Consider the following 21,451-nt stretch of genomic DNA (forward strand, 5'->3'; position numbering starts at 1 on the left):
CATTGTTTTTTATAATTCACTTTCCTTTTACTGTAAACCATTCTACATTTTTTGGTAGTGTCGAATGTGTGCATTTTTGGCAACATACTATGTAAAAGTGGATGAGTCATCTTTACTTTATAGAATGTACAGTATAAAAAAATAGTATGTGACAGAATTGCTGCAGTAAAAGCTTTATTAGCAACATGAAATTGCTGCCAGTTATCAACAAAAAATCCAACATACATGACCTGTGGTTCCAAATGTGTAAAAATTAAATACACAAATACAGTAAAAAGATCTGATCTTCAGCATTTGGGTGCATGATCTTATGTCGTCTCTCGCTATGCACCTTGGATAGAAACACTTGGCATGCCTTATCCACCCCTGGCAGTCTTCAGCTGAGATGTCTCTGCACTCGGCATCCATTGCATCCAGGAGGGACATTTGATCATGTGATGCACGCATTCTTACTCCTCACCCCCTACCTATCCTTCTCCCTTGTCCTGGTCCAACTACTCCTCTGCCTGGTCCAGCTACTCCTCTCCCTGGTCCAGCTACTCTTCTGCCTGGTCCAGCTACTCCTCTCCTTGGTCCTCTTCCTCTCCCTCGTCCAACTATTCCTCTCCCTTGTCCAGACATTAGTTTTTTCTCTCTCTGCTCCTCTGTTGTTCTGTATCCACACTGAACAAAAACAATCCAAAAAGTCCCCTTTTTACTGTATATGTCCATGTAATTGAATGAACTTCAACACCTGCCTATGTCTCCGATTGAGACTGGAAACAGCTGTGGTTGGTCTATTTTACACAACTTAAATCAGGTATTTCTCAATGTTTCAATGATCTGTTCATTCAAAAATGCTAATCAGCTGTTTCAATATTGCTATTGAGCTGCTGTTGTTGCAAAAGTAGAGGCTTTATACTATATTTAAGGTTTTGAACATTAGATTTTCATTTCTGGCATTTAGTGTGCAAGCATTTGTAAACAAGGCAAGAAAGATCCATAATTTTGGTATTGGGTAAGCTTGTATGTAAAGAAAATTTAAGCATTTTAGAAACGTTTTAATTGACTGCATATCCTGTGAAGACAACATGAATTTTTTTAATGGTATGGTCCACAACAGACAGACCTCGTGCTAATTGTGTTTAGTTTTGAAAATGTGATTACAGATTGGACAAAAGGATGTTAGTGTCAGGGTTCAGGCAGGGACTCAGGCGCAGACAGCGAGACAGGGTGAACAAAGCATGTTTATTAAGCCAAAACGGGAATCCAAAAAACTTGGTCGAAACAGGCGATGTCAGAAAACCAGGAAAGCACAGCAAACAATACCAAAAATCAGATCCAAAAACGTGGTAAAAAAAAAAACAGGCAAAAGATCAGCAAAACAGGCAGGTAGAACAGGAAAAACGGCTTGTAGCGACACAGATGAACTCCCAGGAGAAAAAAAAGTACACTGAAGTATACTTAATTTAAGTATACTTAGTATACTTCCATGAACTCATGATTAATGTACTAAAGTGTGCTATTTTCAAGTGTACTAGTTATGTACTTAGTATGCTAATGATATATCATTAGTGCTACTAAAGATATACTTAAATACAACTAAGTGTACTTGACTGTACTATTTTGAGACACCATTATGATGCACTTAAATATACTTAAGTACATCTTTCTGTACTTTTTAAAAATGTACTTCGTTTCAACTTGGAGTATATTTGAATTCACCTTTCAGATTACTTTTAATACACTTATAATATATAGGAAATATATTTATAATTCAATCAAAATGTGTGGATAATGCATTGGGACACTGGGACACTGCTGCTGTACCCTTGGGCAAGGTACTTAACCCACAGTTGCCTCAGTAAATATCCAGCTGTATAAATGGATAACATTGTAAAGAACAGTACCTATGTAAGTCGCTTTGGATAAAAGCGTCTGCCAAATGAATACATAGGGTGAAGTAAAGTGGATGTTAACCGTTTACTTAAACAATACTTTAACACTAAGGGTCATGTGTCTGGTATGAATTCCACTTTAAACTTTACAAGAAATATACTACTTTCTTCAAGTGTACTTGACATCTTTAAAATAAAGGAATTACTTATGAATTTAATTGTATACCCTTACTGGTAGAAACTCAAATTACCAAAAAACAATTTGAGATGCAAGACACAAAATGTGAGACACATTTATTGTTTAGTGAAACAGTTGCACACCAATTAATCTTTAAAGCAATATTGTCAAACTGACATGCAATCTAGCCATCTAGTTTTAGTCCGAAAGGGGCTAAACAACAGCATAAGCTCTTGAACCAGCTTTGAACGCTGAAAATATTGATGCCATAATCTGTGTGTAGGATGGAATTTAAATTACAAAATAAGTAAGAATGCTGGTTGTATATTTAAAAAAAAAAGGTATTTTGTATTATGTTAAAATGAACAAGGGTCATGGTTATTCTAAGTAAAAATATGCTTCCCCTTTTTTTTAATTGTAAATGAAATGCAGGCTCACATCTTTTCTGCCTTCACTTGTTTGAAGCATTCGTCGTTGCACTTCTTGCGTATGATCCTCCAAACATCTTGCACTGTTACTTCTTTGAATTTCTCCATAGCATGCCCTGTAATAAAAAAAGGCATACTGTCATTTAAAATACCATAAGCACTATTCACTATTCATAAAGGTCCTGTGTGTATCTTGTGGGATTTTGAAGCTGTCCACAACACCGTGTCAAAAAACATGAAATATCTCCAGTTTCAAATATGCTTCCAATGAATCCCTTATCAATTGCACAAACAATATTGATGTTTTGATTTTTGCACGTTAGTGAGCTGGGCAAGACAACAACAGACTCTGAATAAAGAAGGATATCAGAGAAGAGGATTTCAAGGATTTTGCCTTCAGACTGAAAATAGCTAATAGAAGCTATTCTAGAGGCACTCTAGCAGAAGGAATGTTCTCATTTGTTTCCTGAAATCATAACGCACCATCACTACTCATTGAACAGCGAAATAATTAACAAAATACTAACAAGAAATTCTACACACAGTGCCTTTAACATAGTATAAAATAGTAGACAGAACTCTTACTTATTTTGTAATTTAAAGTCTAAGTAATGGATCCTACGCACCGATTATGGCATCAATCTTCTCAGGGTCCAAGGCTGGTTTGGATTCAAGGTCTTTGTGTGCTCCATATTCTTGGCCAGTCAGACTGGATGTAGCCAAGGTTTCCCTTCCAAACACCAGGACAGCAAGATCTCCAGTGTAGACAGAAGGGTTCAGGCTCTTTAGACACTTCAGTTGGCGAGCAGATACACAAACTGCAGATCCTGGCATCAGAGGTACCTGAAAAATGTTAATTCAAAGAACAACATTAACATTTTGGCACATAACACAAATATTTCAGTCATTTTGGTATGCAATAAATGCATTTATGTACCTTCGTACAGAATTGTGTCGTCCTGAAGAACTTACTAGCACTGAATTCCCCCCCCCCCAGCAGTTCATAATGCCAGCTATGGTGCTGAGTGGAACAGTCTCCAAACGGTAAGAAATACCCTTTTTAAAAATAACTGCAAACCTCCAGTGCAGCAACACATGCCTCAAACAATTATTGGGTCACAGATATACATTAAAAATCCGAAGGCATGTGTCACAGCACTGGAGGTTTGCAATTGCAACACTTTAGAGGCTGTTCAACTCAGAGCCACAGCTGCCATTACAAACTGCTGGGGAGGAATTCAGCGCTGGTATGTTCTTCAGGACGACATGATTCACTATAAAGATGCATAAATGCATTTATTACATGTCAAAACAAGTAAGATATTTGTGTTATTTGCCAAACTGTCGATGTTGTCCTTTAAAATATGCTCAGGAAAAGTTTAAAGTCTCTAATTCATTAAACATGTGATGGACTAATCTAAGTAACATATACTGCATCATAAAACAACTTCAATGACAGTAATAAACACATTGCATTTATATAGTGTAAGATTTTGGTCTAGATCTCTAAACCAGCTCACTCAGTGCAGCATAAGATAGCACAGATCCTCTCACTTAAGGTATGCTAATACCTGTATTCATTTGTCTAAGATGGCCTTATTGTAACCACAGTCCTACTCATAGACTTCAACTATCACTTTGGCGGCAGCTAGCTGCTGCGACAATTGACACTTCTAAAGGAACCAGCGATGGGTGATTGAGAAGTGTTCTTGCTAGGGAAGACAATCTAATTACCAGACCTCCGGTATTTCACCACCAGTACTCTATTGTCTATCCTGATCAAAGACGAAATAATCTCATTACCAAACTCCCAGTATTTCACCACATGTATTCCCACCCTTATTGATAGTTATTTGATTATTGTCTATACTGATCAAAGCTCTGTATCAGTATAAAGAATGCTTTCACTAAGTGCTCGGGGTCAGATTGACTCCGCTGAACCCAGAGTGCGTTTTCACGAATTTCTGACAACTGCCGTTCCTGTAAATAAAGAAGTCTTTTCTGCGAAGATCGGAACTGCGCCTTGTTTTTCCTTACAATAGCCTACAGTACCACCCTTCATACAGGGTATGCTTATCTGCTATAGCAGCTTTTAGTTGATACCACAGCATTCTGTGTATTAGAAACATACCTGGTCTTTAAGTTTCCCTGGCACAATGCTCAAAGATGGAGATGGAGAAGGATTATCTGATGCACTGTAGGGTGAGGTGGACCATGACGATGGACTTCGCTCCAGCATGGCTTTCAAAGAACTCACAATTGATGGAAAGTCTTTATTAAGAAATAAAGGTGAAAAAGAAAGAGACAAATTATATTTACCATGCAATGAGCTAGACAATCACATTTACAATGAGAAGCAGCCTTATGATTTTAACAATAAGGGCATGAAGGCTCACAACTGTAATATGTTTGGGCACACTGCAGTTCTACATCATGAAATGTTTCTTTCCTAGAGAAATTATCTTTGAGGGCATGGAGGATTTCCTGACAACGCCTTCCTTCAGCCTTTTATTTTCCTCTCTAAGCCCTTTTACCCCCTAGCTTCCTTCTTGAGTCCTCCTCTTCCTCTGATTCAGAGTAACTGTAAGACTACAACACAAATGTACAGTACTGTAGTAGTTTCAACTAAGCTCACACACCAAGCAACTCCACTAAACTATTCATCATGTAGCCAGCATACAATCTATCCATATAACTCAGTGAGCAGATTTACAATTGCATTTTTGCTACCTAAAATTCAAATTTCAAAAAGGTAATAACATGGTAATGCTTACTTGATGATCAGAAGTGTGCTTCCTTTTAACCATCAACTCTTAAGCTTTCTATCATTTTGTTTGCTGCCTCCTTCTCATGGCAGCGTTCCTTTTTGCTGTTTAAAAACAGAATAAAATAATTACATTATTGTTAATAAATATTTTAACTAATAAAACCACTGGATTTAATTGGTAAATGGCTAACAATTAGACTAGTACTGATTTATTTAACACATTCAAATGTTATGTCGCTGGTAGATTGATCCCTTTTGAAATATACCTTTTTGACTTTTGCTGGTCAGTCTTCTTATTCTCCATCAAACATCTTCTTGGGTTTTACCTTCCTTTTGGGTCAATAAGTCCAAATGTCTTCTCCTTTGATGAACTGATCCCGTTTCTAATAGAGCTCGTTGTAGTCGTCTGTTAAATAAAAATAACGTTAGTTAACAAGGTAAACTAAAAACATCTTGAAAATAAGGCACACGCACAAAAATGGCATACAGGCATTATAGCTAACGTTACTACTTGGCGATATACATTAGTTAGCTGGCAAATTAACGTTGTACCAGAGACTACCGTTATAACAATAGTTACCATAGGGTTAGCTGTAGTTAACGTTATGTTGACAGAACTTATACAGACAGCATTCTTTTAACATTAGAACATCTGTGGAACATGTGGGTCAATTGCAGTATACATAGCTGCAGCCGGCTGCACCAGCAGAGCTTAAGTTCGAACGTAAATCGGCACTACGTTCGAGTTTACGAAGAACTAAAAGCTGGAGTTTAAACCTATATATCTAGGCTATATAGATAGATATAAACCTATATAGCTCAAACGTTATCTAGCTTTCTAGATAGGTCCGTTACGTCGTCAAAATAATTAAAAGGAACTGGTTGATCGAGTTTTTGTCTCCAACTTTCCGTCATCATCAGCTAAAAAATAAACTCACCGCTTATCGTAAGAATCTTGGCGGGATGTTCTGCAGCGTTAGATGCGTTAACTTTTGTTCTACCCGCGCTGCGCCATCTTGCTTGCACCCACCCGTCGTCCCCTTCTAATTATGGAGATTAAGTTATTTCTTTACAGGAGATGCATTGCTGATCTTCATCAGTTCTTCCAACTTCCACAGACTTATCTTAAAAGAAATACAAAGCAAGAACCATAGATTGAAAAACTCCCAAAGACAACGGTTGGAGGGGAAAAATTTGAGATGATTAGCAACGTCACTTCCGTTACTCACGCACGCAGAAAAGAAGAATAACTTTCTCGTGGTACTAGACCGTATTACTGGTGGATGATACAATAGACTTGATAGTTGATTTAGTCATTTTCAAGCGTATGTGCTTACATGAAAACCGTGTAATCTGTGGTTGAATGAAGCACTGCTGTGTGCTGGTTGAGGAATTTGTGAAATCTAGCAGGCCACTATGTCAAGATGTACAAGTAAATGTCAGGAGTTCCTCCCGACATGACCGCGCTGCACTCCCTGGGAGAGCGAGGGGGCTCGGGATGGAATAATTGGTAATTGACGGTGTTCGCTGCCTGGTGTGTGCTCCGCACCTGTTGCCTGTCTGTGTGTAATTTTCGCTGGGACTATTTAGGCAGGTGAGTGGGAGTAACACGCCAGAGACGCTAACGGAGGTTATCACACGGAATTTTAGCGTGGAGCCAGATGCGCGAGTGTGTTTGTGTGTTTTAGGCGGCTTCAGAAGAGCGGCGACCGAAGGGGCTCTAGCGGTGAATCCCTGAGGGAGCGGGGAAAACAACGCTTGGTTCCGGACGCAGCCGGGGCCGAAGGGAGCCCCCACCCCGTGGAAGCGCGTGCTGGGGAGGTGATCCCCTAGCTGGAAGGGAGGTGGCACCGCGGAACCTTGAGAGAGTGCGTGGGTCACCAGCACGGGGTGGAGAGGGAGGGCTGACCGGCTGCTGTTCTGTGTCTCCCTCAGTGCGATCCCGCGGAGCCGGCGGAGTTACTACCGGGGAGAAGACGTGGGTCGCCGCCGGAGCCGCCAGCCCCCGCAGGAGTGACGCGGGGGCCTTGTCTGGAGTTTATTTAATTTCTTTTTTTGTTTTTTTGGGACGTAGGCGAAGCCCGGCAGTGTGGCGCGGGCTGAGCTACGTCCCCCCTTATATTTTCGTTTCATTTTTGTACGTCTTGTGTGGTGTGCGTGCGTGTGAGGAGCCTCCCCCACAGCGGCAGCACTTCCCCCTCGGCAGTGAGATTGAGTAGTCTTCTCTCTCCCGGCGTCCAAGTGGGCGGGGACGCCAGATCACGGGTGTGTGCAGTGAGGCTAAGTGTGTGTGTGGGGATTCTGTTTTTTCTTTTTCTTTTCTTCTTTTGGTGTGAGCGGCTGGGTAGCGTTCCCGCCTGTTTGTAGCCGGGGAGGGCAGACAGGGGTGGATAGAAGGATAGGGGGAAGGGCTTCGCTGGGAGAGGGATAGCGGCGTCTCAGATTTTATGAATTGCCTTAAATTTTGTGTTTTTTTTTTAAAAGAATAAAGAGTTGCTCCTACTCACCTTGTCCTGGCATTCTTGTGGCGGGCGGATCCCTAGGAGGGCGAACTACCTGGGCATAGTGTCACTCCTGACATAAACATAAGTAGTTTCATACACGAAGTGAGAAAGAAAGGGAAAAAATGCAGTCTGCTCTGATATGATCAAAATGAAATGTGTGTCTGTCAGTGTATGTGGAAAAACCTACATTGTCCCACTGCCAAATCCATATGAATGGGATATAAAGGTCCAGCAGCAGTTGTTTTTCTCTTCTGTTGCATTTGTAAAACATGTTTAAAAATATATTCATTTCCTGTCTGTCTGGGGCTTTCAGTCCTATTACTTTTGACAAAATGTGGAGCAATAAAAAAATACAATCAATAGGCCTACTGAATGTTTCATCTGACTTTTCTGTATGTTCCGTACACACAATACATACAGTGAGTGCTGTAGCTGGACTGATTTATAGACATTTCCATTAATACTCCAATTGATAATTCTTTAATAGTATAAGAATATACAGCTTCCTAATGTTTTGGCAGTAATAAGGGTATACAGGTATAAAGCTTCAGTAGCAAAAAAGCTTCAGTATGCAGTGCATAATAGAATTTCCTTGGCATGAATACTTAGTATATACAAGATGAATCTCAAAAACGTACTTCTACTGTACAAGTATTTCAACTGTTTTGGTTGTATAATGGAAGCAATCTTACATCCTACTCCAGTATAAATGTATACTATTTTTTTTCTATTTGGTAGTATACTTAAGAGTATAAATTGTTTAATAAGTAAACTATTTTCTAAGTGTACTTCTTGACAGTATATCAAAAATAAACTAAACTATCCAACTTTTAGTATACTTACAGTATACTTTAATAAACTTTGTTATTAAAATTTGCATTTTAATTATTAATACACTTATTTTAAGTGCACTTCAAAACTGCTACGCTAACAATGTCTTGAAAACATATTTTGAAAGTGTGACAAAAGTAAATTTCTTAAAAGCAGGCCATTACGTACACTTGATAATCATATATGAAAATCCACTAAAATCGAACTTGTATTTAAAGCATTCAAAGCACACCATTAAGTAGTGCACTAATAACACATTTCTGTATATTTTGAGGGTAGTATACTTTATCTGGATACACTAAATATCAATGTAAGTATTAGTGCTAATTAGTGTACTTATATTAAGTACACTGAAGTACTACTGAGGTAGAAATGTAATTAGTACCTTTGTAATATATATTTTCTTGCAGTTATATTTAGCACGCAAAATAATGTGCTAGAAATGTACTTGCTGTATTAAAGTACATTTTTAGTATAATAAAATATACTTTAATTTTACCTGGGCTGAGACAAACTAGCAAGGAGACATGAAACAAACGGGGAATATATAGGGCAAGGCTAATGAGGAGATGGGATGCAGGTGTGCAGGTAGGCAGGTGGGGACGGTCAGGTAATCAAGTAGGCGGAGAGCAGGGCAGGGCAGGAACACAGGGAAAAACAAAAGCACATGGACTGGGGAAACAAAAACAAACCTGGCTAAGAAGCCGCATTCCTGACAGTTAGCGATTGTAAAAAACTGTAATGCTGGAGTGTATTACTGTAATCCCCTGGTCATCACAATTAATTAAGAGGAGATTTGTTTATTACTGTTAGTGATTGTTTGTGAGTGAAAAACTGGAGCTGCTGGTCTGCTTTAAGGTCTCCTTCAATGTCCAGTCAGCTTGTCCTTCAAAGCCCTACTGCATTTAGCATCCCATGCTTGCCTGCTACTACTATAGCACCCATACTACTACTGCTACTACTACTACTAATAATAATAATAATCAAGCCTACCTCAGAAAAAACCTATTACAAGATATTGACACCTACATACTTACGTATAGTCTTGTATCAAACAACTTATACCTATATTCAAGCATACTGTGCAAGTAGCAAGTTGGACCTTGAGTGTTACAAGCAAAACAACAAAAGAATCTAATCTAGATTAATGCATTGATATGCTGCAGCATTTTTATTTCTCCTCCTTACAGTTTCCCTTTTCACTGTGGCATAGTTTAATCCACAAAAATTGTGGTGCCAAAGCAAATGTCATGCTGTCCCATGCCAACACATCATTTTTTGTAGCCATCAGCTGAAGGAAAGCCTTCATTACAGCTAATCCCTCAGACAAACATTTTTTTTCTTGTAACCAATACAATCATGCTGACATTCTTTCAACTGTAGTACAACAGATGTTTTCCTCATCTACATAATTTTAAAGGAAACAGAAACAAAAGCAAGATAAATGTGTGTAGAGAGGCTGAAACAAAATGTGTTGCTTTATTTTCCCTGCAGAAAGGTGTGGCTGTTCAAACCACAACACAGCATATGAGGCTTTGGCAGCTGACTGCTTCTGACAGCTTTCTCTTTCCACATTGAGAATCAGGCCTTGTTCCTCGGTGAGAATATGCAGCTAGGAATCAAATCCACAATTACACTGTTCTCCTCAGCAGAAATGTATTTATGGTCAGATATGTTATAGAATTCTACATGATGCTGCCACACTGATGCAGTCCCACAACACATACAAATTCCTTGATGGAGAGTCGTAGAACTCACTCAGCCTATGAAAGCTTCTATCCCTGATTCAGTTCTAGAACATATTGACCTTATCAAAGCCTATCTCACTGATGCAGAGTTCAAGAATACATTTATCTCATTAAAGCTACTATCAATGAGGCAGAGTTCTAGAACACAGTCATCTTAAGAAAGTGTCTCATACTGATTAGATCGGGTTCAGTTTCAGAACAAATAAGAACATCTCACAAAACTAATTCTGAATGTTACACTTAACAAAACAAAGTGTCTTTTTTCAGTGGATATGCTGGTCCTACTTGTGTACATACACATAGTTATACAGTCCTTACAACTGTTAAACCAGTTTGTGGTTTGTAAAATTATACTTGAGAAACAATCACAATGTGTATGCATAAAGTAATTACTATTTAGGAACCCTGTGATCCCTATGGAGGTGAAACAGTGTAAATACAAATGTATTTGGGCTACTTAATGTAAATTCATTAACTTAAGACATTCATGTAAGTTTACAGAACAGCTTGTCAGTCATGGCAGCTTGTTATTTTAGCTAAGTATTTGTTCACATTATTTTGACTTAATGACTTGAATTGTTTAACAGCTATCGTACCCATTCAAGCAGGTGCCCTTGTCAGGTGTCAGGTATCAGATATCAGTTAGCAGTTACAATAATGTCACCGGAGTAGACAATTAATTTTCAAAAAGAGAACTGCAATCTCTGACACAACTCCTCAACACTACATTGTCTGATTGGAGAATCTGGCTTGTTAGCATTGCTGGCTTATGGATACAGTTTGATATTCATTAGCCAAATGGAGCACTCATCAACAAACTTGCTTGCTGTATTTACACATGCTGACCACAGAATACATACACTGTTTAATATGAATTGCCACACTGCAACACTGTTGATGTAACAGTGTGGTGATTACTTCAGTTTTAGTAGTGTTTGTCAATAAATAAGAATAATATCCCATGCTGTGTCGATTTGCAAACCTTCTCTAACTGGTCAGCCATGACAAACATGACATGGCATGAAACACAGTAATAAAGAGATGGATTTATAAATAAGCTCCTGTGCAATTTTGACTCTCACAGTGACTCAAACAAAGTTCATACTGTATATCCACATTGGCACTGGGTCCTAAATGATACAGGTCACAACACTTTACCACTGATATGTGACCACTGTAGAGTAAATTCATTATTGGCCTTTGGTCTCCCCTTTTATCCCTGTTACGGTCTGACCCTAGACAGGGCTGTAACACCTTGTACCTTGAATTCACACCACTGGACCACTTAACTCCATTACTTGTAAGATTTCAAGATTAAGAACCAGTCAGACTCACAAGTGTTATAAAAGTTAAAATTTGCTCCTGACTGGCTCAGCCCACTGAGTTGTTCATTCCGAGTGCAGGCTGAGTCCTAAAGTTCATACCTTAGTTCAAGTCTGAGCTATGTCATTTGCTGGCAATGACCTGGAGTCAGCACTAGAGGAACACAAGTGGTCTGACTTCACTGGTGTAGTGTAAGCTTTTAATTCTGGAGTCCCCTTGTCCCACTCTTGCAGAATCCTGCAACTTGTCAGATGCATGTGAGTCACTCATCAGCATGAAGGAAATGTGCCTTTGTGATATTCTCTTTTCTGGTGCAAGTCTTTGCTGGTAGGTCTGTATTGGAGAATTGTCTTCATTGCACCCAGCACTCCTGTACAAATATAGAGGATGTAGTGCTGAGATGAGTCTAGTGGATGATTGCACATTTGAAAAATTGGGGGGTAAGTAGGTTGAAAGTAAATAGGGGAAAAAACTGTGATTATTCCCTAGTACTTTGTAATGATTTCAGTTCCTGTTTTTACTGTATATCATAATTCTGTACTCCACTGTATTGCATAATCTTCAATCAACTAACGCTGTGGGCATTGATGACCAAAATCAAAACAAAAACAAATTGATTGCACGCAGTGTCGTTACATAACGCCAACAAAACGTTGTATTGTTTTCATTACTATTTCATAGTACATGTGAAATTATGATTTGTGATGTACAGTTTTCATTTAACAACAGTATTTATGCTCCTGAGCAGTTATTATAAAACACTTACCATCTTAGCTTCATTGATTATTTCAAACTACCCTCTCTGTACATATTCTGTAAATATTTACAACACTGACACTCCACCAGTCGCCTATCGAATTCCTCATCTACACTACCATAGGAATCCCATTTGAGTTGCGTCCTGGGCCTGATTATTTCAGTCGTCATAATCTTTTTCCTCAGTTTTTTTTTCTTCTTTACATTAACAGCACTGTTGAGTAGGTTGGGCAGCCGCTGTCGACTTTCCTCGACATAGTCACTGAATTTCTCTGTCTGAACTCTGTATCAATACTAGCACCCGGATTGTAGCCCTTGGTGAAGCTGCTCATCACCAACACCCTCAAAGGTTTGAGGAGCGCACACACTGTGATGACAATGCAAGTGTCCATTGATCACTGAAAGTGGTCGGGCTGTGAGTTAAAATCTTTACTAAAATCTCTACTAAAGGTCTGATGTCAATACAAGCCATTCAGAGATTGCTCGGGAACGTGTATTGACAGCAGATGTAGGTACTTGCTAATAAGTTCAATGCAAAAGTCGTCACATTCTTGTAAAACGTTGTAACAGAACACTCTAGGGGAATCCCCAACCCCCTGAACAAGAAAGATTTGGTTCATTCTCTCAGAAATGTCTTAACATGGAATGAATGGCAACTGTTCTACCAATGCCTGTCATTACATTAATGTACTAGAACTAGAATTATGAATTGAAATCAATTAAAAACCATATGAAATCATATATGCAGATTGGAAGTCATCTGAAGAAGTTTGGCTGATTGAGACAGGAGACAGTCAGTTGAGTCACAGAGCAAAGGCAGGAAACTAAGGCCAACTGAAAAGAAAAAGAGGATTCTGGGATACCAGGAGGCCAAGGGTGGCCCTGGTTCAAGGCAGCATATCAGGGACACTGCCCCAAATCAAATATGCAAGCTGATTCTACCATAAAGATCCATTCTGAATAATAAGTCTCAGCAATAACTTTGTCCTTGCATTATTCTTTCTTTGTGTGTCTGTTGTGTTTCCATGTCAAACTGAAATCTAAATTGTTTTAGTGTGAAGTATGAAGGATAAACACAGTATGTCTCCTGCAAAAACAGGAGGTTCTTAGTGGTATGCATTACAGGAATGCATTCTTTAATGCACTGCCTCCCATCTCTATCTTGTTTTTTTATTGTTGCAGAGCTGTAATTAAGTTAATGTAAACCTATTTAAGAAGGAACATAAATCATGGCAACATTTAATTGAAACATTGTCAACATATGCAATGAGACTGTTTATGTATGTTCTACAGGTCACGTCTCACTATACAGTTTGACTATGAGAAGAGACACTTGAATAGACAGACCTTTTTATTTTTAAATTTCTTGGATATTTACTCAGTGTAAATAAATACTTTTCCTCCACTCTCCATTTCCATCTTAAAAAACTCACCAGCAGGCACAAGAAACCATGACACATGCAGCGAATATGTTTCCTGCCCCAGCAGTTGAGCAGCCCTTGCCAGAAGCTCCTCAGCATGTGATCATAGTGCCCCAGTTTGTGTGGGAGCAGAAGGTGGGCAATGACAAGCCGCCTTGCCTGATTCATTTCAAATTCACTGCTTGTCTATACAGTGGACTCATTTAGTGTGTCATACGTGTTTTAAAATACCATCCAGTCCACACACATAACTTCCCAATTAAGATGAAAAAAATCCTACTGAATCTCTAGAGTATGTAAAGTAGGCAGGTTTATAAGTTATTTGTATCACAAGCTGTTAGGAGGATCCCTGAGCCACAACATCAGGTCTAAAATGTAGTAATTAATTTTACAGAATTCATGACAAAAATCTTGTTTTATGAGTATCATTGGCCTGTAATTATTTAGTCCAATAGATGTATTAATGGTATTTGCTACTTTATAAGTGAATATTCCATTTGTGAATTGTGCACAAATTAAATTAATTAAAAGGCCATTTACACAGAGGACTGACTGGCTGGCTGGAGGCCATTTCCCTACCAGCACATTATTGACATAATAAAAAACCATACAGTATGTACATTTATAACAAAACAAGGGAAATAACTGCACAGTAAATTGGGGTCCGGTAACACTGTTATTTGAATACGTTAGGAATATTCAGCTGTCAAAATTGCCCTTTGTTCCCCTCTCTGTTTGAGGAAATAGTCTGGAAGAAAACTGGCACATTTGTCCATGCATCAGAAATACTACTCTTAAATTTATTCACAATGCATGTTTTCTGTAGCTTTGATTAAATAAACCATGGAAGTGTTTCTTTTTAAAATTTATACAGCATTATGAGCTCTGCAGTCACTGAAATAGACAAAACAATTGTGTGACAAAACACTTTCTAGATGGGTCTGCTTTCTCATGTTCTACCTGGTAAAGAGAAGGCCAGGAATGAATTCTGTCTTATTTATTTACATGGTTATTGAGACAGGGGCAATGCACGGTTCATCAACTGTGCCAGCGTTAAGTCAGAAGCGAATTACCATCTGTAATTCCTGGAAAGGACAAAAAACAACATTACAACACAAATGCACTTACAACATGCAACTAGCATATGTCTTGAAATAAGTACACTGTAGAGCAGCGTCAGGCAACCTCACTCCTGCCCGTTAATCACAAGAACAGCTTTCTTTACTATGCACAGGCTACCCTTCTCTACTTTCTCACTCATCCAGTTGATCCTCTCTCCATCCAAGTACAGCTTCTTAATAATGGATTTTCCCTTATCCCCTCTGGGCTCCGAGCACCTACTGGAGCTTCAGATTGCTTCTGCAGCAGCACCACCTGTTGATCTACTAGGCCACAAAAAATGAAATAACTGAACCATCACTACACTGTTTACTCTCAGATGGACAATCCCCCACTCATAGCCTTCCTGAGGACACCTTGTAATCCCCTGTCCACCTCACTGCCCAGAGAATGGAACTACTGAGTTTCTGTTGACTTAAGCCTTTTATATATAACCTTATGTTAGCATTTCTACTATTTCCAAGAGTCTCTCACCTACTTTTTCCTGGGGCCAGGGAGTAATGTTCCAGTTTTGCCCATTTGGCCTGGGTTTTTTCTGTTTTCTGATTCCCTCTGGAAAACTCTAAAATTCCCACTATGCTATTTGTACAGTGCACTTGTTACAACCTGTAGCAAAAAATATAACAAATATATTTGATTTGAATTAAAGGAATGTCACTGCCTCCACCTGCATCTCACTGGTCGTCACTGATTTCAACAGTGGATGCCCAAAGTTTGGGCACTAATTCACACCTACTATCCATCAAGAACAAGACATTTTAACCAATCTGTTAGGACACCATGTTTAATGACATACACCGATCTCTGTGCACCTTAGATCTTAATCATGCTAATTTCTTTAAGTCATCAAATATTGCTGCAGAGCCTTCTTATTCCATAATTGCTAAGCGCCACCATAGGTGATTATGTGTTGCTGTGCAACCTTTTAAAATCACAGTTGACATTGATTTGTCTCACTTTGAGTAATTACTTAAAATAATGCAGTACACATACATAGCACCCTGTATAGGGTGACATTACCTGCTCTTATCCTCAGCAATTTCTTATGTTAGACTGTCCATTGTTAACTGAAGTCCACTGTAACTGAAATCAGTCAGATTTAATGAACAAGTAAAAGGCCTCACTGACATTGCATGAAGCCTATGGGATTTGGTAATATGAAATGTAGCGATCGTGAATATTAAAAGATAACAAGTGGTGATGGGCAGCTTGAATCCATGCATTAGTGTGGCAACAGCAAGATGTTCACCAGAAGCAAATAGATAATACTGGACACTAAAGTGGTGGTAGTATCCACTCTGGCAACGGATGAGGACTTATAGAGGTCATAGATCAAAACTTTCTTTACTGCTGGTATACATGAAAATCACTTTTGGGGTCTAAAGATACCTTTAATAATAATAATAATAATAATAATAATAATGATAATAAAACATTTTCACTAATGTAATTAGGAAGAAATGTCTGCAACCTGCTGTGTTCATGAAAAGCTGAGTATTTAAGCTTGGCACGGTATCTCACTCATATTTATACTATTTATATTTACATATTTATATTTATAGAGACTTAATCAAAATTAATTGCAGAATGGATTCATTTATAGTATAGTATTTAATTAAGGCTGTAATTCACAATGTAGTTCTTAGTATAAGAAATAGTATAAAGAGATGGTTTTCTCTTTTATTTTCTTTTTGCCTATTACTAGAGATTCGTAACTGTGTTTAAAAAAAAAAACTTACCTTGACCATGCATTAATTCTGAACTCACAGCCATTAGTTTGTCTGCAGTGCGTGGGGCCAGTCAGCCCCTTACAGAAGTCTTCCTTTATTCTCTGTATACTCTTTCTTTTACTCTCAATACCAAAACATCCAGGCTTCTCTGCCATACTCAAACATACACATTCATCCAATGCCTGAATTTTTTTATTCAGTGACAGTTTACTAAGTGCACAATTACAATTTATAACAGATTCATAAGCAATGTATTACAATAATATAAAAGCCACTTATATATTCATCGTGTATTCATATGTCATTGCAGGACATGTTTAAAATGTTTTAGCATGTTTTAGCATGTCAGGAGGGTTTTAGCATGTCAGGAGGGTGAGACAATAGTAATGGGGGACTTCAATTACCCTTCAATTAATTGGGAAGCTATGTCAGGTCAAGGTAAATGTGAGGAAGAGTTTTTGGATGTTGTAAAAGACTGTTTTTTGATACAGTCTGTTACTCAACCCACGAGAGAGAACACATTCCTAGATCTGCTTCTGTGTAATAATCCTGATAGAATCGGCAGTATTGAGGTAGGGGAACCACTCGGTACAAGTGACCATAGTTCAATTACATTTGATGTTTTTTGGCAAGTTAAGTCTGCATTCTCCAATGCTAGAGTATTCAACTGTAGGCAAGCTGACTTTATTAAGATGCGTGATTATACAAAGAATATAAACTGGCTACCTCTTCTAGGTGGTAAAACTGTGAAAGAAATGTGGTGTATATTTAAAACGATTATTCTGGATGTACAGCGTAAATTCATTCCGTAAGTGAGAAAAGGGAAGCTGAAAAAGAAGCATCCACAGTGGATGAATAAGTCGCTACGGAACAGTTTGAAACAAAAAAGGAAATTATTTAGAAAATACAAGTTGAAGAGCTCAGATAGTAATAAAATTGAATACAGTAATATGCGAGCTCAAGTTAAGAAAAAAATAAGGGGAGCTAAAAGGTGTTTTGAAAGACAGATTGCACTAGATACAAAGAGCAACTCAATGTTTTTTTCAATATTATGGTCAAAAAAGGATAGTTAAGGATGAAATAAGATATAGGTATAAAAGGTATAAGGTATAAAAAATAAAGATGGGATTATGGTTTATGATAACAAAGCTATTGCTGATACACTAAACGGTTACTTTGTGGAGAGTTTCACTAGTGAAGTGTTTTCGCATATGCTGTCAGGATCGGAGATCGGGACACAAACGCGGACCACCGGGTAAACGGAACCAAGCGTTTAATTTCAATCAGCAGGCAGTTCGTAGTACAGGGACAGGCAGGGTTCAAAAACACGGGGAAGCAGTCCGGGGGCAGATCCAGGATCGGAAGTCGGGGCGGGCAGAGTTGGGAACCAGGAGGGCGAAAGGTGTCGGACGGATCCAAGTTGGAAGGCAGAAGACGAAGTCGGGAAACGGGCAGGAAACGGCAACAGCAACAGACTCAAGGTAACTAAAGCGGGGACAAGGAAGAACTCACTGAAACGAACTAGCAATGAGACAGAGACACGCAGGGAAGATATAGGGTAGAGGTAACGAGGCAATGGGATGCAGGTGAGCAGGCAGGCAGGTGCCGGTGATGAGGGGATAAGGTGGGCGTAGACCAGGCAGGGAGCGGGGCGGGGCTGGAACACAAGGGAAACAAAAGCACAGGTACGGGGAAAAACAAAAACACTGCGGCTTAAGGGGGCGGAGCCCTGACATATGCCTTCAGGTGCAGTCAGTTCTCAGAGACTTATAGAGGAAATTGATTTAAATGATGCAGAAGTACTAGATAAACTTCAAAAACTTAAAACAAATAAGGCAGCAGGCCCTGATGGAATATATCCAAGAGTTCTCAGAGAACTAGCAGAGGTGGTTTACAAGCCTCTGACAGTTATTTTTAAGCAATCCCTTAAAACTGGAGAAATACCAGATGACTGGAAACATGGCAGTGTAGTACCTATCTACAAGAAAGGAGACCGGACTGAACCAGGAAATTATAGGCCTGTCAGCTTAACTTGTATCGCATGCAAAATACTGGAATCCATCATTAGGGATAATTTGGAATTATTCCTAGAACGAAATGGTGTTCTAAATGATAGCCAACACGGTTTTCGCAGAGGGAGGTCGTGCTTAACAAACCTCCTGGACTTCTTTGAGGAAGCTACAGCATGTCTGGACTCAAACCAAGCTTATGATATTATCTATTTGGACTTTCAAAAGGCATTTGACAAAGTTCCGCACGAGAGACTCATATTGAAAATGAAATCTGCAGGAATTACAGGAGCTATCACTGAGTTGGTTGTCTAATAGAAAGCAGACTGTAACTGTGGGAGGAATTGTATCAGAGCAGGGTCCTGTACGAAGTGGAGTCCCGCAGGGATCGGTGTTGGGGCCTTTGCTATTTCTTATATACATAAATAATCTTGATGCAGAGGTTAGTAGTAAAATAGTAAAATTTGCAGATGACACAAAACTATGGGGTCTAGCTAACAGTATAGAATGAACTAGGTATTACAGGAAGACCTAAACAGCATCCAAAAGTGGGCAGATACCTGGCAGATGACATTCAATTTAGATAAATGTAAAGTCTTGCATGTGGGAAATAAGAACCTTAGACAAGACTACTTCATGGGTGGAAAAAACTAGAATGTGCTCAATTTGAAAAAGTCTTGGGAGTAATAGTTGACCCAAGCTTAACAGGATCTAGGCAGTGTGCTGTAGCAGTAAAAAAGGCCAACAGGATGCTGGGATATATAGCCAAAAGTATTGAGTATAAATCTAAAGAAGTTATATTGAAATTATACAATGCCTTAGTCAGACCGCACCTGGAATACTGTCTGCAGTTCTGGGCACCGCACTATAAAAAAGATGTCGAAGCTCTAGAAAAGGTTCAAAGAAGGGCAACTAAATTAATTCCTGGCATGAAATATAAAAGCTACGAGGAAAGACTCAAGTTACTTAACCTATTTAGACTAAGCGAGAGGAGGCTTAGGGGTGATTTAATTGAGGTATTTAAATTTATAAAAGGAATCAATAAGGTTAACTATAATAGATTCTTTAGGGTGAGTTCAGTCTGTAAAACAAGAGGACATAAATGGAAACTAGTTAAGAGTAAGTTCCGCACTGATATAAGGAAATATTATTTTACACAAAGAGTTATCAATACATGGAATAGGTTGCCAGGTCATGTAGTTGAGGCAGAGACCCTTGCTGTGTTCAAGTCTAGACTTGATGCAGTTTTGGATACTCTTTAATTAAGAAATGGCGAGCTTAGTTGGGCCGAATGGCCTGTTCTCGTCATCATATGTTCTTATGTTATAAAAGAGCATGTCCTGAATACTGATGGGAAAAGCTCAAATAATTTGGAATATGTAACAGACTAAAAGTGTTATTTTAACCCTAATTCAAATGTACCTTAAATACACAAACTGAAGTCATAGTATTAAAGACAGCAGTAAGTGCCTGGTTGATAACCACCATGCACAAGGAGTTGCATAAATCATTTACATTCACCACTCATTGTTTAAAACACTTTCTGTCAAAAAGATCATAAAGCATGCAATAATGCACCATGAATGTTCTTATCGTATTCTTATGTAGCACCTATGAATATTTTGTGTATATTATGAAGATTCAGTTAATATAAAACTGTGCTTTACAAGAGTTTACCTGTCTGTGAAATACATTTTCACATGACAGTGATTCCAGTGTCAGCATTCCTGCTAAGCTTAGCCCTGTGTGGCAACATTTTTTTTTTTGTTTTTGTTGCAAACTGCAGATGTTTCTACCCTGCCCTCTTACCCTGGCTTGGAAATAACCCCAAGAATTTTTCTGGAGAGAGCAATGCTAAATTTGTTGCCTGTGCTGAGATGGACATGAAAACAGATGGAGAGAGAGGTTGAAGCCCTCATTTGAGAGGAGGACATTGCAGGGCAGTAGGTTCCCAATAAAAAAAGCAAGATCCTATGATTCACACACTTCCTCTGCATGTCTCTGGGTGTTACGGACAGGCCATTTCCTGTGAGATCTAAAATGACCCTTGAGAGTGCCAGGAGATCTTATTAGTCCCCAGATGAGCCTGTTATTATTATTGATACCCGTGTTGTCAGATTTATTTGAGTAAATTTCATTGTTAGTATTAGTGGGTCCCTAAAACACTTCGGCTTGCTTGGTACAATATGAAAAGAGGGTTGGCGTTGCTTAATTAATGAGTGGTTTGACCCTATCTCCCGGGGCGATACGTGGAATGAGGCTATTTCCGGTGGGGTTGCACATGCACCGGGGTGGCTGCCACTGTGGACCAATGTGGACTGCTGAAGCTGGCCTCCCGCGGGAAAACTGAATACTCTACTGCAATTTATGACCGACCACTCTACCGCAACGTTTTTGCGCGATTTCCTTTTCTATGTGTTAAGTCCTGGGAAGGCGACCAACCGAAGAACGCTAACAAGTATAGCGCAACAGAAGTGAACTGGGACCTTTTAGATATTAAAACTGAACAACGCAAACGCAAGAAAGCCAGCGAACGCTACTCTCTCTTCGCTACACCAAGCCCGGGCTGTCCGTCGCGGGGCGACTGATGCGGGCTGGCCACGGAAAGGGCGAAGCTTTGGCGTCCGTGTCCGAAACTGTAGGTAACGTCAATCTTATATTTCTTTCTGTTGTATTTAAGCAAGCCGAATGTGTACTAGCTGCACGCCGCCCTGAGAGGTTTCGGGGATAGCGTGATAACCCCTTATGACAACGAAATTG

At 39.1% G+C, this 21,451-nt stretch overlaps 1 long non-coding RNA gene across 2 annotated transcripts; it reads right to left on the bottom strand.

The window, feature by feature from the left end:
* Positions 1-571: 571 nt before the first annotated feature.
* LOC118781538 lies at positions 572-6,410 on the bottom strand. Of its 2 annotated transcripts, XR_005005107.1 has the most exons (7): positions 6,189-6,410; positions 5,517-5,656; positions 5,258-5,352; positions 4,615-4,754; positions 3,110-3,326; positions 2,494-2,599; positions 572-663 (listed from the first exon to the last, which is right to left on the bottom strand). It is a non-coding gene; the product is annotated as an uncharacterized LOC118781538 (long non-coding RNA). The 2 variants fall into 2 exon arrangements; XR_005005106.1 differs by lacking the exon at positions 572-663 and having other exon boundaries at positions 2,377-2,599.
* Between the last annotated feature and the right edge of the window lie 15,041 nt (positions 6,411-21,451).

The sequence above is a fragment of the Megalops cyprinoides genome, chromosome 8, assembly GCF_013368585.1.
Source record: "Megalops cyprinoides isolate fMegCyp1 chromosome 8, fMegCyp1.pri, whole genome shotgun sequence".
Classification (NCBI taxonomy): domain Eukaryota; kingdom Metazoa; phylum Chordata; class Actinopteri; order Elopiformes; family Megalopidae; genus Megalops; species Megalops cyprinoides.